This window comes from Protobothrops mucrosquamatus, unplaced genomic scaffold (assembly GCF_001527695.2).
Source record: "Protobothrops mucrosquamatus isolate PMUCROS unplaced genomic scaffold, P.Mucros_1.0 scaffold234, whole genome shotgun sequence".
Lineage (NCBI taxonomy): Eukaryota > Metazoa > Chordata > Lepidosauria > Squamata > Viperidae > Protobothrops > Protobothrops mucrosquamatus.
The window spans coordinates 186,525-202,760 of record NW_015386585.1 but is presented as its reverse complement, the minus strand read 5'-3'; the positions used below and the strand labels follow the sequence as shown (position 1 = coordinate 202,760).

At 35.7% G+C, this 16,236-nt stretch overlaps 1 protein-coding gene across 1 annotated transcript in view; it reads right to left on the bottom strand.

Moving 5' to 3' along the window:
* The window catches only part of FSTL4 (follistatin like 4), a 201,362-nt gene that overhangs the window by 28,259 nt on the left and 156,867 nt on the right, over positions 1-16,236 (bottom strand). The window lies entirely within an intron of this gene.

Below are 16,236 nucleotides of genomic sequence, written 5' to 3'. Positions count from 1 at the left end.
GCCGAGCATCCAGGAGGACGCCCAGGTTGCGAGCCCTCTCCGCGGGGGCTAATGACTCGCCCCCGATAGCCAGAGATGGAACCAACTGGCTATGATGTGACGCCGGAAACCACAGCCACTCGGTCTTGGACGGGTTGAGACGAAGCCTGTTCCTCCCCATCCAGACTCGCACGGCCTCCAGGCACCGGGACATCACTTCTTCGACCTACCATTTTTCCTTTATATATTAATTTTGAAAGTCGGTCCTAATTCATTCTATCCATAGAACCAAACCACTTCATTAAATTTCTTTACTGATCAGTCTTTTTTGTATTCTTTCCACATTCATTATGTACTCTTATATTTTGGACCTTATCCTTCTTTTTTATTATTGTTATAGACATTTCTTAAGTATCCTGTACCTGGTGTCTTAAACATACTTTTATGCATTTCTTGGGTCTCATCTTATATAACTGGGCAGAAGAATGTTCTTATACACAGCTATATTATGTCTTGGCATAGCATACATCAGGTGATACAAACAGGCTAGAATCTATGGACATCTCTTGTCAATCACTGCTTTATATTTTTGAGGTTCTTTTCTGAGTTTAGAAGAAAATCAAATAAGGAAATGCATGAAAGAAGAACACGTTCTTGACTTATGACCACAACTGAGCCCAAAAGTTCTGTTAATAAGCGAGATAGTTGTTAAGCGAATTTTGTTCCATTTTATGAACTTTCTTGCCAGAGTTGGGTAAATCACTGCACTTGTTAAGTTAGTGACACGGTTGTTAAGTGAACCTGGCTTCCCCACTGACTTTGCATGGCAGAAGGTCGCAAAAGGGGACCACATGGCCTTGTGACACTGCAACTCTCATAAATATGAGTCAGTTGCCAAGTGTCTGAATTTTGATCAACGGACCATAGGGATCGATTGTAAATGTGAAAAATGGTCTTGTCACTTTTTCACTGCTGGTGTAACTTAATGACACTGCTGGTGTCACTAAATGCACTGTTGTAAGTCAAGGACTATCTATATAGACAAATATTCACAGGTGGATAGATATTCCCTCCATTTTTAAATAATGTCTGGACCCCAATTCAACCAGTTAAGTTGAATGGTAAGAGACTCAAGACCAATGAAGGTATTTCTTTGCACAGTGATAACTTTGCAATATATGTTGTGATATTCTCCACTTTAGAAAACTTGGGGTTTAGTTAATTTTAGGGGATTATTTATTTATCTAAATTTATTGGTTGTCAAATTCCAGTAGACTTTATATCTTCCACTATTAAATGATACTGTCTACTGTTCAAAAGAGTGGTTAAACTCACGTTTTGCATGTGTCCCCATTGTTAGGGACAGAATATCTAACAAAGTAGTTTTTAATCAGATTCACCACAGGTTTTTTTGTGTGTTTTTATACTTCTCTTGACGTATAAAAGCCCACTGGGGACTGAGTCATAGATTCTTTTGGATTTGGAAGCAATGACTACAGAGTAAGAACATGAGTATTTAAGGCTTTAGTCCAGGGGTCTTCAAACTTGGTCCTTTTATGACTTGTGGACTTCAATTCCCAGAATTCCTGAGCCAAGCAAATCATAAAAGAGCCAAGGTTCCCCACCCCTGGGCTAGGGTTAATAAAAACAGTAAACAAAACAAACAAGAACTGCCCTGGCATCCCCAAACATGACACATCTAAAGTTCTTTGAGATAGCAACAATTCAAAAATTACTAAAGTAGCAGTTGGCTGAGGAATTCTGGGAGTTGAAGTCCACAAGTCATAAAAGGGCCAAGTTTGAAGACCCTGCTTTAGTCCAAGGCAGTATAAAAATATAAAATAATCACATCATATGAGTCAGCAATTGAAAAATAAAAGCCAATGCAGTCCTAGACTGCATTAAAAGAGGGATAGACTCAAAATCACATGAAGTATTAATACTTCTTTATAATGCCTTGGTAAGACCACACTTTGAATACTGCATCCAATATTCTGTTATTATTTGCGCTATCTATAGGCACTATAATAGCTGTGGATTGTGAACTGTGGAATATGCTTGTAACTGAATGTGCTTAGCACAGGACATGAACTATAGACACTGCCCTTGGCAAGTTACATAAACAAGTTGGAGCAGCAAAAACGTCTTTAATCAAGGAGAGATACAATTCAGAACTAGAAAGAAGTTTTCTCACAGTGAGAACAATTAATCAGTGGAACAGCTTCTCTCCAGAAATTGTGTGTACTCCATCCTGTAAGTTTTCAAAAATAGACTGAACAAGGACTTGACTGGGATGATATAGTGTCTCCTGCATGGTCAGGGGGTTGTACTAGAACAGTGTTTCTCAACCTTGACAATTTTAAGGCATGTGGACTTCAACTCCCAGAATTTCTGGGAGTTGAAGTCCACGTACCTTAAAACTGTCAAGGTTGAGAAACACTGTACTAGAAGATGTCCAAGATCCCTTCCAAATCTTTATTCTATTCTATTCTAATATTCAAGAATACAATAAGATCAAGAAATACTTTAAACTTCTTCTGCTAGTCAGGATACTCTCAAGAGATTATACTGGACTGAATCTTCAAATCCATTAAACCAGTTAGGTCTGCACTGAACTTTTTGAATAGCTTATATGTGCTCCAAACTATCATCATTCACACCTGTTTCAATGGAGTTTGCCAGGAACAAGCTCATCTTATTTGGTGCTTCAAGTGCCTTACCTAATTCTGCCAAAATGAGACCATTAAGTCGAAAAGTATTTCTTTATGTCTAGTGGCAATGATACCATTTCAAAGTTAAGATGTGTTTACTTCCCAAGGATTTTTAGATTGACATTGGGAAAGGATCACTGTACTTTATGTGGCATAGGGCAAAACCAAGTATAACCCTTTTGTAATTAAAATAAATGATTTATATATTCAATTTTTATAGCCATCCAACTCAACCAAGGGACTCTAGCTGGGTTAAAATTCTAATCTAATCCTGTATTATATATTCAAGCACTGCATAGGAATACCATGCACATAAGGGAAAGAGGTGTGTAACATCTATCCAAATCCACCTTGTTAATCTTCTGCTAAAACTACCAGCAGAACAGAATGGTAGGCTTTTTTAAAAAAAGAAAAAGTGGAAAAAATATAGGATGTCTGCTCTGTGTAATTAGTCAGTTAAATATATATGAGACACATTTACAATCTGAGTTTAATCTTTGATCACACACACAAATTAACCTTGTTAACATCAGTAGAATTATATTTGTCCTGAAGGAATGTGCTGAAAAATGGGTTGTTTTCCTTCTTGCAGTGCATTTCTGAAAAGATCAAAAGCTTATGTGTTTCTGAAAATGGGAGGAAGTCCAATAAAAGCCATCATGTTAATTCATTTTTCTCTAAAGGGCTACAAGGTTGGTGCAATAAGCCATTTCAGAAAGTACACATTTATTGATCAGCTAGGACTATGTAAGATTATAGCTGGTGCTACAACATTCTACCTTTGCATTTTATAGTAAATTAAAAATAGACTTTCCTTCTGTTGACAAGCATTGTGAAAATGTTATTTACCATTTTGAATTTTACATACTATGGGTTTCAGTAAATTTGAAAAGCAGGCTGAACTCATGAAAGACAAAAGAGTTTTATGACTTTTTAAATGCTTTCCAATTTATCATGGTATAAGATTTTCAGAGGATTGGGCTAGGCCTGCAGGGATGGGGAACCTTGGCTCTTTTATGACTTGTGGATTTCAACTCCCAGAATTCCTGAGCCAGCAGTTGAAGTCCACAAATCATAAAAGAGCCAAGGTTCCCCACGCCTGGCTAGGGTTAATAAAAACAGTAAACAAAATAAACAAGAACTGCCCTGGCATCCCCAAACATGACACATCTAAAGTTCTTTGAGATAGCAACAATTCAAAAATTACTGAAGTAGCAGTTTACTTGGAACTAGGTAGATTTTGAGGAAGTAGGAATTTCTCAATCTGATAATCTGATTGATATACCTCAATGTGCTTCCATTTTGAAAGTGGATGAAATCCTAATTCTGATCTATTCTGGTTAAAGAACAGCCTGCTTAGAGAGAAGGCAATCTGATGGCAAAACAGCAAAATCACAAACAGCAGAAACTTAATTTAAATGACATGGATATTCTAAAATAACTAAGCTGATCTTTAAACATGATTGAAAGACCTCAATTTGTCATTCTGAATAGACATTCTCACAGTTGTAGAATCTCTTAGGTGCTTTTTTTCTTCAAAAGGCAACTGGATTGTTTTTTTGTTTTTCTTCCCCTTGAGGAAGTGGGGAGATGGTGGGAAGATGGAAGGATAGGTTTTCATAGGATGGATGGGGGAATGGAAGGGTTGTATTTATTTGCAGTCATCTGGTTGTTTGCAATCTCCGAGAATTGTTGAGGCCACTTGGGAGTTTATCTGTGCCCTCAGGGTCACCTGAATCAGGGTGCAATTAGTTGTGGAATCTTCTTGGAACTTCTGCAAGGAGTGCATTGTAAACTGGAGATAGGTGGTGTTTTATTCCTCCCTCTCTATTGAGGGAGGGGTGTTCAATTCTAACATAGATGGATTCTTCTACCCCTCTTTTTTTTCTTTTGAAGAAAAAAAAGCAACTTTAGGACAACTACGACCTGGATGAGTGAGAATCTCCACAAACAGTTGTAGAATGCATTCTCTTAGAATGATGTCTAGAATGTTCCTCAGTTTAACAAAAAAGTTTCATCCTGCAAATTATTTGGAAATTAAATAATTATTTGATTTCAGAGAGCAAAACCCAGTTCATCTGGAATTGAAATGACCACAGACGTGTATAGAAAGAGAAAATCAGAACTGGGAGCTGATCACCAGGGTAGTTCAACCTACTGGATATTTGGATTTATTTTATCTGTAAAACTGCAATTGCACAGGTAAAATATATATTGTCATCCATTAAAGAATGCTTCATATTTACAGAGATTTACTAAGCAGGCTGACAATATGCATACTGACCTTGGCAAGTCAACAATCAAGAACTGTCTGAAGGAATACATGCCAGATTAGTTAAACAGGGAGTCAATTTTCCCAAAGAAAAAAGGTTTAGTTACTTGGTAAATTAACATGAATGGAATCCAATATATTAATAGCATTATGCTCAGGAATGATTCCGACTACACCTGATAAGTAATTAATTTTAGGAGATATTGCATCTTTTAATAATATGTGAATTAAATTATCTGTTTTATAGAAGATCTCTATAAAAATGGATAAAATCTTCCAGGATTTTGTTTATGTGGACAATATTATTATTATGATTGCAAAATTATACACAGATGGTAGCATACTCAGGCTAAATTGCAACACAGTTCTTAATACAGAATAAATATAGGTAGCTTTGTAAATTGCTTAACAGCCAATTAATTTATTCAAGTTATTCATTGTTAGAATAAAATATATTCATTTGAGCCCTGAGTCTACAGATATTTTGAATAATACTGGAGTTTTAAGACTGATACATTTTACTGTTGCTGTGAACTATATTAGTGCATCACTAATACCAGTGGTATTACTGGTAGGTACTGGTGGGTAGCAAAGGGCTCTAAGTCCTGTCTGTTCAACATATTTACAGTATATGTGACTTAAATGAAGAGTAGAAAATGATTATCACATTTGAAGATGGCACAAAGATGGAGAGGGGTGGAAAACACTTTGGAGAAGTATTTATCAACCTCAGCAACTTTAAGAAATATGGACTTCATTTCCCGGGATTCCCCATGTAAGATGAATTTCAGCAGAGGCAATTACAATTCTAATATTTGGGTAAGAAAAATTAAATGAATGAACATAAGAAGGGTCAAGGCAGCAGTGGCAGCAATGGCTTTGTAATAGCTTGGAATGGATAATTATAAAAAGTAATTAAAATAAATTGTAGACGAACACATTTACAAGATCATAAGTTGAAAAACTGAGAATTTAGAGTTACTGGAATATTTTTTTTCTGACTGTTTATATAAACAACAAAGTACCTTTCCTATGCCCAAGAATCATGCAGGAAATCTGCAAAAACATGGTACCTATGATGTAATAATTGTAACAACAATAATAAAGTTGATATTGTACCTACAGAACATTGGTGTGGAGGGGAACATGAACAAAAACTAGATGCTAGGGGGTGAATACCATATTTTGTATTGTTATCCATGCCTGACTTTACCCTTTGGATCCTGATGTCAAACTGCCCAACTCTTGCTTAGGGAGTACAAATCAAGCTTGTTTTACATATTTTTTTCATTAATTGCATATCATATATTCATTAATGTCTGCTCCAGGATAGGAAAATCAACTCCTGAGGAAGACTAAAAATTTAATGAATCAGGGAGGCACCTGAACGTGATCTCATTGCTCTGGACTTTAAAAATGTTTTAACCCATTGCCTTTGTAACAGTTCTTGCATATTTCTGTCAAGGTGATCTTCCTTACTCTCTACAATTAATCACTTGTCTCTCAGAGAATAGATTTGCAACTATCATAGCTTAACCCCAATTGAAGCAATACAATCTAAATTTCTGAGAGCTGTGTCTGAGGCTAAATAGACCCAATTTTTAACATGCTCTCTGCAAGTGCCCTTATATAATTATAATGTAATTTCAGGAAAATTTAACACTGCTTGTCTTTGCAGCTTTAAAGAAAACCATTACTCATGTGAGATGTTAAATGCACTATTTGGTTAGGAATTATCAGATGAACATGGTTTAATACCTCATGACACTCTTTAAGGTGATGATTATTTTGGAACCAACTTTATCCAACACTTTTCCTCCTTCAAGATATCTGAAATCTGAATAGATTTGAATTTGTACATGCCTGTATATTTGCTAAGATTTCGTTAACACAAAGCAGAAGAGGTTATCTTGAAAGCATTAAAACTGACTCCCACATGTCAACATTTGATTCTGTATTATTTATTTATTCTCTATTTGGAAACTCTGGAAAAAACAAATATTTTTTTAATAAAAGAACAAGCTAGAGCCTGTGCTTAGTGGTTAATTCTCAATGTTTTACAGTTTTGAATATATTTATTAAGGGAAAGAGATAAAATAAACAATGAATATAATTAGGAATAAATAAAAATACTCCAAATTTGGGGACCTATCTATAAGACCACAGGAGCTGTCAACGCTGAGGCTATAAAGCCTTGTGGAATATGATCCAAGGTTTAATTTCTTCCAACACTGAGAATTTGGCATTCTGATTTGTCCATATTGTTTCTGAAGGAACGGTTTCTGAAGGAACGGTTCCAAAGCGAGTGTTAAGAACCCCCATCCATGGTATAGCTAGGCAATTTTAGGTGTGGTATTATTGGTTTAGGATTAGCACAGTTTAGTTGGTCATATTTGTTTCTACACAATATATACAAGACAGTTTGTCATATTAATCTTGTTCAAGTTTGCATTTAAAAATTAACTGGCACCAACAAATATTCTTCATAACTGAATGTTAGGAATAACCTGACCCGACCACGTGGCTTAAATGGTTGACTTTTATGCTTCTTCCACTCCTCCCCCCCATTATACTTTGCATTAAAAGACTTCATAGAAACTAGTAAGAGTACCATTAATCCTGTAAAAGGCAGAGATGGAGGGAAGGGAGACAGGGAGATAGGCAAGTGGGGAGAGTTCAAGCACATGCTATAGTCCTAAAAATGGGTAGGCTGCCAAGTACTCAAACACTGATCGTGTGACCTCAGAGGCATGGCAACCAATGTAACTCTGAGAATTGGTCCTCTCTACCATTCATTCAGTACCGTTGTAACTCTGAACAGTTGCTGAACAACAAGGACTACCTGCGCTATTTCGTGTTTTTTTTATTCGTTGCGATAAAGAGATTGTTCAACATGAAATTTAAGTTGTGTTTAGGTTTTCACAATACAGTTGTTAGTATATCTAAATTGTACAGATAGATTAACAAAAAACCTTAATGGAACCATAAATAATCTCAACAAAGGTTGCTTTGTTGAAGAGCTTTATAAGTCTGCTTACTATAAGATAAGATACCTTTCAGTGTTTCACAGTTACTAGATTTTCCTATGGGTTCCAGCAGGGTTTTCTGCTAGTAAGGCTTTCTCTTGGTTTGCTTTTCATTATGCCTGGGCTTCTGATATCCAACAACCTAGTGCCATTAACTGACCTCTCCTCATTTAACTCTTTGAGCTACCAATTTAATACTCTCCCTCCAAAATCAGTTGTAGCTAGGGTGATCACAAATAACTGAAGCCCAATGTATTTCAAAGAATGCAGTAAATAATGCAAAGCACAGCCAAAACGTGCAGTTCTTTAAGCCTTATATTAGGTGGGTTACTCTTCTGATATCAGCAATCACATGTAATATTTTCAAAACCACCAAAATTCAAATGGATGCACCATACAGGTCAATTGTTACATGAGTAATTAATGTTGGACATTACTTTGAATTATTTTAGACATACGAAATGGTATGAACATGTTTAAAATAAAATAAATGAATAATAGGGCTTTTCTATAAAGCATGCTCTGAATAGAGCATATTTCTTTTTCCTCTCATGTATTCATGGAGATTCCCTCTCCTTCCCCACTTTTCTAGTCAGTCAAGTGAAATGTTGATGGAGACTTTTTCCCTCCTTCACCATGTTTTAACTACTGTAAACCCTTATGTTTCCTTATTATATGTGTTGAGGCTGTTATTTTTTTTTCTCTATGAGCTTGGAGACTTGAAGAGATGTGGTATGTGTAGTAAAGTATTTAGTATGCACTTATAGCTAAGGGCAATAAAAGAACACTTTTCTACTAATATCAGTATCTAGTAAAGATCCAGTTTGGTGCCATGGTTTAGTGCCAGGAGACTGTGTGCTAGTCTCACCTTAGGCATAAAGCCAGCTGGATGATCATGGGCCAGGCACTCTCTCTTAGTCCCAGGAAGGAGACAATGGCAAGCCACTTCTCAAAAAGTTGCCAAAAATCTGCCAGGACTTGCCCAGGCAATCACCAGGAGTCAGGAATTGAAGATACAACAATTAGTACAGCATATGATTAGCACTAATATATAGATAGCATAGTAAACAAGGGCAAAAGATTACATTAGGGCATATTTTAGGAAGAATAAAGAGTAGCCATCCAGAATGGATGGATAAGACCAAGACGGCTGACTCAGCTTTAAAGCCAACTGAATCATTTTTCTACGTTATTTATATTGACAGATCAATCATTTGCCTTTAATGTGATTTTTTTTAGGAGGGAAGAAATTGAGGGTATTTTTCAGCTTACTGCTATTCTAAACGCTAGACTGTCATATATTATAGTGTTCAAAATAGATACCTATTACTAGAAAATACTCTGAGGGAATCTGTGAAATTGGATTGAGGAGCCAATGGCAACCATTTTCAAGGAAAATGTGATGATTTATGTCAGCTTATTGTAAAATGCAGCAACCAAAGAAAATGATTCCTTGCATTAAGGAGTCTTTTGTTTGCAAACTATCCATTTCCATAGCCGATTATTGCTTTATGAGATTTTTTTTTACCAAGAAAGAACATTGTGTTAGAAAAGATAAACAGCTTTTCTTTCACTAAGCATGATGTTTAAAATACAAATCTCTAGTGTGATATGATCACATAATCTGTAAGAGAAAAGGAATGTGACTATTCTTTCTGACTTTGATTAAGCAGGCAGGCAGGCAAGTTGGGCAGATTGAATTAAATTCATTTTCTCTTACAAAAATACTATGAGAGGCAGATGAATTCAATTGTACTATTTAGTATTTTACACTCAGGTTCCAAAATGTTTATATCTTTTCAATGTTATACTACAGAATATTTGCAATATGTGACTTTTCCTTCTGGCTATGTTATTAGCCTTGGGTCAAACAGATAGAGGCCACAATGCCCCAGAAGAAAAATCTTCTAAGAAAGACAATGGAAGGGATTTCTCCCTTATGATTCAAGTATTCTTATACTGATGGAACAACCTTGGAAATGCACTATTGTGATAGTTTCCATGTACAATAGCTAAGATCGCTCTGGGAAAAGACCTTAGAATGTTACATTCTGTCTTCTAAAAAGTTTTTTATGATTTATGACACAATTATGCTATACAATATGTCTATTCTATTACTATGGCCCTTAATCTTAATAGAAATATGGTTGCTAGACTAATTTTCTTTGTTAGGTAGAAGATATTGGCTAAAACTCAAGATGACAGATAGAGATTTCTTCAACTGAAGTTAATGATGAAATGATTTGTCTTGAGTGTTCTAATGGAAAAGTTATTAGATTAAAAAAGGTAGCATGCCAGTCTCACTTGCCTCCAAATAAACATAAGCATCCATATATAGGAAAGAAATAGTGTTGTCTGAGTCAAAGAGCAAATTGTAAACAGAAAGTTTACTGACGTTGTCAGTTCTAGGCTAACAATGCATGTGGCTTGTGTCTTATGGGCTAACGATTTCTTCTTTCAGAGAAGCTGGCGTGGACAGTTAAATCAGTCAGTTTTATACCATTTCCAAGATGTGGGGGTGGAAAGGATTACACTACTCTTTCAACAGAGTTTCAACAAAGAAAGAGATCTGCCTGGACATATAGTTCATGACACAGAGTCACGTATTGTATGATTGATGCTTTCATCCTATACTCCATCATTTGGGGAAAAGATACATTGAATTATACGGGACTTTGACATGTATTTGGTGACACTATAGGTAACCCTTGACTTACATCTGTAATTGAGCCTAGAATTTTTTATTGTAAGTCGTGCCGTTTTTTTCGGTGGGTTACCATATGATCATGCTTGATTTTAAAACCCTTTTTTGTAGAGATCATTAAGTGAACACTGTATCATTAAGCCAATCAAGGTTGTTGTAACTTTGGTCACTAAGGGATTGATGTTAAGTTGAGGACTACCTGTTAGATACCTAGAGCAAGACAGAAGTCCCCAAGGTAGTTTATTATTTGTGTATTAGATTCTGTGACAAAAAGAATTTCTCTAGAATTATAGAATTTAGAAATCTAGGATCAAAAGAGAAAGCATGGCCACTGTATTTATTTGGCATCCCCATTTGAGTATCACAAAAATCAGGATATAGAATGTAAAACATTCTGGTCTGAAAACATGGAGAAGAACCACCAGTCGCTGTAGACAATGCTGAGCTAAACAGATTGCTATTCTAGTTAAAATATTGTGATTTTTATATGAATTGTATTTATTTTGCCTGTTGTAAGGAGGGACTCTAACATACCATCAATCCCACAAAGGGTTTCTAGAAAGGAAGGATTTTGGCAGCTTTCCTAATGTCAATAGCACTGATGCTTTGGGTTCTTCTGCCAGTTTGGTATTTATAAATGTAGAAAAACGGTGAGACTCGGAATCCTAATGCTCTTTTTAAAAAGTATCCTGCATTTTAATATATTTAAATTTTATTTTAATAGTCACATGAATTTTTATGTAAACTATCCTGAACCAGTTAGTCAGAGAATCTTATCGTCTTGTTTAGCATTTTACTTAGGTATTTAGCTCACTATCTTTTATCCTAGAGAAACATCAGAGTCTTTATCCCATAATTGCTAAAACGTAAATTACAAGGGATCCCAGAAGAATGTATCTTGTACTACGAGACTTTTTCAGGTGAAACAGTTTTTTTACTTAGCCATTACACTTTGATCTGTTTCCCCAATAACTTGTTGCCAGAATATGTTATCACTGAAGTGAAAAAAGGAGAGATGTAGAATATAGTGAAGCACATTAAGGGCCATAAGAAGCCACTTTAAGAAGCAATTTCAAGAGGAAACAGAGAAACCCTCAATTCAGCATAAGACAAATACCTTCCACAGCCTATAGCATTCTGTCAAAAAGAATGTCCACTCGCTTGATATATTTGCTAGCACTTGGTGGTTGTTTGGGCGCATTAGAAGGCAAATGAAGACATTCCTTTGAAATGCCTCCCCCCCCCCTGCGCTCCTCCAGAGTGAGGTCAGCTCCAAACCTCCTGATCTTCTGCAAGAGCTTAAAGACTTGGGGGGGAGGTCCCAATGGGGTGGTTGATAGATTAATTACAGATCCTACCTCCTCCTCAGCTCATCCTACTTTCCTGCTCTCTATCTTTTAGTTAGGGTTGAATATTTGTATTTTTATAGTACTTTATTTTTTGTTGTTTATAGGATATGTATAGTTTTATCTTTTTCACATTGTAAGCTTTTTCACATTGTAAGCTGCCCAGAGTTGCCTTGTGATAAGACGAGTGACCAATAAATTTAATAAATAAATAAGTAAAATAAATATTGGTGCAGTAAGTCATCCATTTAATAACCAGTATTCAGTTAAATAACAAATGGAATTTTACAAATACCTCAAATGGAAAGTGTGCTTTTATGCATGCATAAAATGTTGAGTGGATATTATACATCATAACAACTCTGCTAAACTGAGGTCCATGAAACTGAGAGTACATTGTAATGGTTTCCTTTGATAAGAAGATGCCTCAGAGAACTCACTTTCCTTTTTATCTACAAAGCCAAAGCCCTGACTTTGGAAAGTTATTACTGAAAGTACAGAAACCAAGATCTCACCATACTAGAAATAATCCTGATTTAAATTTAATGTAGCCTCTCTGCAGGATTGCCCAGCATATTCTCTTTTCTGGTGATCATGTTGTATAATGCGCTCAATGGGTTGTATGATAAACTGTATAATGAATACTTAGACTATTCAAGTACATACAGCCTGTCTGAATGCACAGGCACATGGAAAAAACAGGTGAAAGACTAGGAGAAGCTCAAAGTATGATTGATGGGTAAAATACCAAGAATCTGAACCTAAATTTCCAGGATCAAGAACTAGACAAAGTTGGAGGACAAAGATCCTGAGAGGGAAGTAAGTTAGTTTTGTAAAATCTGACAGGAATGTATTTGAGGTTTTCTAGCCAATCAGCTTGTTCAGGCAGAGCAGGAGAAATGTGAAGTGTATCTTTGATAGATCATGGAATACCAGGGAACTATCATAAGACTGAAAAGAGCTGAAGTGGTTCTCATCTTCAAAAAAGGAGAAAAAAAGACCAGATCCAGGAAACTACAGACCAATCAGTCTGACATCGATACCTGGGAAGATCCTGGAAAAGATAATCAAGCAATAGATCTGTGAACATCCAGAAACAAGCAAAGTTATAACCAGAACCCAACACAGGTTTGTCAAAAATAGATCATGCCAAACAAATCTTATTTCATTTTTTGATAAAGTGACTAAATTAGAGGATCAGCTAAATGCAGTGGACATAATATACCTGGATTTTAGTAAGGCATTTGACAAAGTAGACCACAATCTACTTCTTGGTAATTTAAAAAAAATGTGGGGTAGACAGCATCACCACCAGATGGATTTCTAATTGCATTCAATGTGTAGTCCTTAATGGAACTACGTCTACATGGAGGAAAGTAAGCAGTGAGGTACCCCAAGGTTCCATTTTAGGCCCAGTATTCTTTAACATCTTCATAAATGATTTAGATGAGGGAATAGAAGGGGAACTCATCAAATTTGCAGACACAGTAAACTGGCAGGAATAGCCAACACCTCAAAAGATAGGGTCAAAATCCAGATGGATCTCACAGTCTTGAATCCTGGATCTTATCTAAATTCAATTTAGAGAAAAGTATGATTTTATAATTAGGCAAAAAAATTAAATATCCAGGTACAGATTAGATGAAATCTGGCTCAATATCAGTAACTGTGAGAGGAATCTTGGGGTCCTAGTGAATAATAACTTAAATATGAGCCAGCAGTGTGTGGCAGCAGCCAAAAAAGCCAATGCAATCCTAGACTGCATTAACAGAGGGATAGAATCAAGATCACATGAAGTACTAGTAATGTTTTATAAAGCCTTAGTAAGACCACAGAATATTGCAAGATGTAGAAACTCTGGAAAGAGTGCAAAAAGATAAACAAAGATGATTAGAGAAGGCTGGAGGCTAAAACATATGTAGAATGGTTGCGGGAATTGGGTATGTCTAGTATAGTGAAAAGAAGGACTGGGGTGACATGATAGCAGTGTTACAATATTGAAGGGACTGCCACAAAGAGGAGGGGGTCAACCTATTTTCCAAAGCACAAGAAGGCAAGACAAGAAACAATAGATGGAAATGGATCAAGAAGAGAAGCAACCTAGAACTAAGGAGAAATTTCCTAACAGTGGGAACAGTTAACCAGTGGAACGGCTTGACTTCAGAAGTTGTGGATGCTCCATGACTGGAGCTTTTAGGAAGAGACTGGACAGCCACTTGTCCGGAATGTTATAGTATCCTGATTGAGCATGGGGTTGGATAGAAGGCCTCCAAGGTCCCTTCTAACTTTGTTTTTCTGTTCTAAGGTATTGACTTAAATCTAACTGTATTGAAAATACTAGGACTTAAGCACATAACTATTTTTATTGATTCCCTTTTAATAGGACGTAATGTGTATAATTATGGTTTTCAGATGAAAAATTGTTTCACATTTTTATGTGAACATATACATATTAGTTTAATAGGACTCTGGGCACAAAATTATACTATATCAAACCAATTCTAAACAGATGCATGGCCTGTGACTTTAGGACTGCAGCTGATGCCTCTTGACTAATAAAGCCTTAAAAATAGTTTAATTATATAATTATGCACTATCTTAACAATATTCTAAAGAGGCAGTTAAATACAGGGGAAAAAAATCCCTCTCTCTCATCCTTTCACCACACACATTCAGGATGTTATTTCTCTTTATGTATTTACTTCTTTGAGTACAAAAGCCAGGACCAAATTTTCTAACATTTTATTATCAAGAATGTCATTCATCTCAAAGGAATTCTTTATATGGAAGATTTGTTCTGTCAGTCTTACATTCCAAGCCATTGCACTTCTCAAGGTACCAATTTAACTTTAGCTAAATTATATTACTTAGGGCAGATTTCTGAATTTGTCACATCTAGGTGAAGAGAAAGGTTAATCTTATTTGAAACCTAGAATATCATGGTACCACAGTTTCAGAGTTGTTGTCTTATTGATGTTGTTGTGGTTCTATTTTAAGATAGATTCTGATTATTGACTACTTGGGTATTTCTCATTTTGAAGTAACATGACAGATTGTTTTTGGAACCTACTGGTACTTAATGTTAGTAAAGCCTCTGAATTTAGTCTAGGAGCATGGGACAGAAGTTCAGAGACTTACTTGATTTTACTTTCTTTCTTTTATCCCATTTACTGTACCAAATGGCCTATATGAAAAATGAGTTGTAGCAAATTCAGAAGTTTCATCATCCTTGTATCCAACACTAATTCTCTCAGCCTTTTTTCATAAATGTAAATTAAGATGTATATTTATTCCTTTGCCATGTGTGTTCATGACCAAATGCTTATACTACATATTCTAAACAGAACATTTTTAAAGCAGACACTGACCAGCTGCCATTTTCATTCTTTCTTAGATGTCTGAATCGGTCGATATTCTGTACCCTCACTATGGTGCACTGGACTCTTATTGTTACTGCTCAAACTGGTCTGTGATATTATATTGTCACTTGGATACACTGAGATGTCTCCATATGCCATCATTTTCGCAGACTGAGTTAATTCTGGAAAGTGGAGTAAAGCAAACAGCAGAAAAGTCTAATCCTGACTCTAGTGTCTTTTGTGAAAAAGGTAAAACAATCTCATTTTGTTCCCACCCATTCATTTTTATCAATTACTCAGATTTTCTTCCTTTGGATCACATTCTTCAGAACATTTCCCCCAGGAACTCATATTAGATTATTTCATTTTCATAATTCACAGGAGTACCATATACCTATCATCAATCTATTAATTCCTACCTCCATAATTATCAGTACAACAGATGATATTAGTTCATAATTCTCTAGAAATCTTCTCCAAATCTTCGTACCCTATGCATGTATTCATCTAGCTCACTCTAAAAGATCAGACCACCTTCACTCAGATCTAATATATTTTATTTTATGTTAGTCATTTAATTTATTAATTCCTGCTGTTCTATCTCTTTTTACATTTCAAGCCATGGTCTTCTGTATGCCACTATCATCAACAGGATGGTCCATAGGTATTGCCTTCTTATGCCCACCCTCACTTTAATCAATTAGGTCTTCTATGTTATGTTTTTTTCATAAGATAGAGAAATATAGACTAAGTTATTAGCCTTAGTGATACCTTTGCTAACAGCATGGAAACAATATAGATAAGTTAAGGCATGTTTTGTCCAGTTTGCCAGAACTGCA